The following is a 2,949-nucleotide window of genomic DNA, read 5'->3' on the forward strand; positions in this document are numbered from 1 at the left end:
TTTTTTTTGGTCTTGCATTTTTCTCTCCTAAAACCACCTACAACAATATGCTCCATTTTCTTTCTAAGTTTTGAAACCGTGACTAGCATCACGAGAAGGCAAAGGATTCGGATTGTTCGCGTGGATACCGTGGAGGCATCAAACTTTGTTTGTTGCTGTGATCCAGAGTTTTGCTAACTGTGAGGTATAATTTCGAAACACCCGATTTATTCCGGTTCGTATGGGTCCTTGGAGGGTTACGGTTTTATTTTCCGCTGTGCTTGAGATCCCGTAACCCAACATAATCCACCTCCACGGGAGGCCACAGTTAACATTGCCGATGATAAAAATAGAGGCATAAGGAACTACGCAACTCCCGAATTCGGTCAGTTGGCCGCGAGGATTGGTAGGCCCGAAATGACAGCTACAGCTTTTGAACCAAAACCAGTAATGTTCCAAATGATTTCCGCAATGGGTCAATTTGGGGGATTATCGTCGGAAGATCCGCACTCTCATTTAAAATCTTTTATCGAAATGACAGATCATTTTAAAATTCCAGGAGTTATACAAGAAGCCTTACGCTTAACGCTTTTCCTTTACACATTGAAGGATAGAGCTAGAGCATGGCTAAATTCTCAACCACCAAAGTCGATCGTAACTTGGAATGATTTGGCGGAAAAAAATTCTGAAAAAATACTTTCCTCCGACGAGGAATGTTTAAATTAGACATGAAATTATGACGTTTCGACAAGAAGAAGATGAAGCAGTTTCGGATGCATGGGAGAGATTTAAGGACCTTCTACGGAAATGTCCTCACCACAGAATCCCTCATTGCATTCAATTAGAGACATTTTATAATGGCCTCTCCAGTTCCGCTAAAATTATTCTTGACGCAACGGCCGGTGGAGCGTTCACAACTAAGACTTACAACGAAGGACATGACATTCTGGAACGAATTTCAAATAATAATACGGAATGGTCAAATCCTCGTGTTGTTGTTTCTAAGTCTGCTTCAGGTATCCATGAAATTGATGCCATCTTTGCTTTAAATGCTCAATTGTAGCTTTAACTAATTTGGTTAAAAACAATTTACGTTTGAATGGAGAGAATAATCAAGTTCAATTCATAATGTCCAACCCACCTATGTCTGAATCTTGTGTCTGTTGCGGTGAGGGTCATTCTTATGAATATTGCCCCGGAAACCCCGTCTCGGTGAATTATGTTGGGAGTCATGTTAGAAATAGTCCATTCTCACCCACATACAATTCAAATTGGAGGAATCACCCAAATTTTTCTTGGATCGGAAATCCTGGACTTCAACCCCCCGGGGTTACTCAAGTCCAAAATCGGCCACAAAATCCCCCGGGATATGGGCAAGGTGCTTCGCATAATTACCAAAATGGACAATCCTCACACTCACACATGCCTAGGCAAAATGCATCGGACGGTAATGGTTCACTCGAATCATTACTTAAAGGTTTTATAAACCAAACCAATGCAATGTTAAGGAGTTTCGAAACCCAACTCGGCCAATTTGCCGCCGATCTCAAGAGTAGACCTTTAGGAACTTTGCCTAGTGACACGAAAACCCCTAAGGGTAAAGAACGTATCAAAGCCGTGACCGTGTTGAGTGAGGAGAGTTCAAAAGTCAATGATGATATATATGAAACCATCGAAGAACCGACACATCAAAACGAGGTTTCACATGCTTTTGATTTGTCAAATTTTCCAATCTTGAGTCCTTCCACAGAAGAAACTCAAAAATATGTTTCTGTCCAGAAAACAGTCCCTATTTCAACTTCCAGTAATGTGCAGCTCTCTGTTGAAAAACCCGACAGTGGGAARATTGTGCCCACTGTCCAACCGACCATATCTGTTCAACCAGCTCCAGATTTGCAGAATTTACCTTTTCCAGAAAGAATGAAAAGCAAAAATGTGGATGAGCAGTTTAAGAAGTTTTTGGACATCTTTAAACAACTCCACATTAACATACCATTGGTAGAAGCTCTCGAGCAAATGCCAAACTATGTTAAATTTTTAAAAGACATTTTGCATAAAAAGAAAAGGTTGAATGAGTTTGAAACGATTGCTTTGACCAAAGAATGTAGTGTGCTCCTTACTTGTAAAATTCCTCCCAAATTAAAAGACCCGGGAAGTTTTACCATCCCGTGTTCGATAGGAGGAAAAGAAGTAGGTCATGCTCTATGTGATTTAGGGGCATGCATTAATCTTATGCCATTGTCAGTTTTTAACAAGCTAGGAATAGGTGAAGTCCGTCCAACGATCGTGACTTTACAATTGGCGGATAGGTCCATTGCATATCCTAAAGGTAAAATTGAGGATATTTTGGTCCAAGTCGATAAATTTATTTTTCCGGCCGATTTTCTAGTTTTGGACTATGAAGCTGACAAGAACGTCCCCATCATCTTAGGACGACCTTTTCTTGCAACCGGGAGAATGTTAATTGATGTTCAAAAGGGGGAGTTGACCATGAGAGTTAGTGATCAATAAGTGAAATTTAATGTGTTTAATTCTCTTAAGTTTCATGGAGAGGTAGGCGATTGTTCAGTCATATCTGCTTTAGGTGAAGACCTAGAAATATGTTTGATTGACATTCCCTATAAAAATAACATTGGAGAAAATCTTAAGGACATTTTGGAAGAAAATGATGAGTTGGAAGATTTAGAAGATTTGAAAGATTTAACGGTATTTGAGCAACTTGACTTTAAGGATAGAACTATCCAACCACCATCTATAGAGAAGGCCCCCGATTTGGAGTTAAAACCATTACCTAGTCACCTTAAGTATGTTTATCTTATGGAGGAGGAAAAATTACCCGTAATTATTTCTTCGAAATTAAGTAATGAGCAAGAACTAAGGTTGATAGAGGTATTAAAAGCTCACAAAAGAGCCATAGGTTGGACTATCGCAGATATTAGAGGAATTAGTCCCTCCCTTTGCCAACATAAG

At 39.7% G+C, this 2,949-nt stretch overlaps 1 non-coding gene across 1 annotated transcript; it reads right to left on the bottom strand.

Annotated features, from left to right (window-relative positions):
• Positions 1 to 698: 698 nt before the first annotated feature.
• On the bottom strand, positions 699 to 804 carry LOC112508296. Its single transcript, XR_003068677.1, has one exon. It is a non-coding gene; the product is annotated as a small nucleolar RNA R71 (small nucleolar RNA).
• Positions 805 to 2,949: the final 2,145 nt, after the last annotated feature.

This window comes from Cynara cardunculus, assembly GCF_001531365.2.
Source record: "Cynara cardunculus var. scolymus isolate 2C chromosome LG 2, CcrdV1, whole genome shotgun sequence".
NCBI lineage: Eukaryota > Viridiplantae > Streptophyta > Magnoliopsida > Asterales > Asteraceae > Cynara > Cynara cardunculus.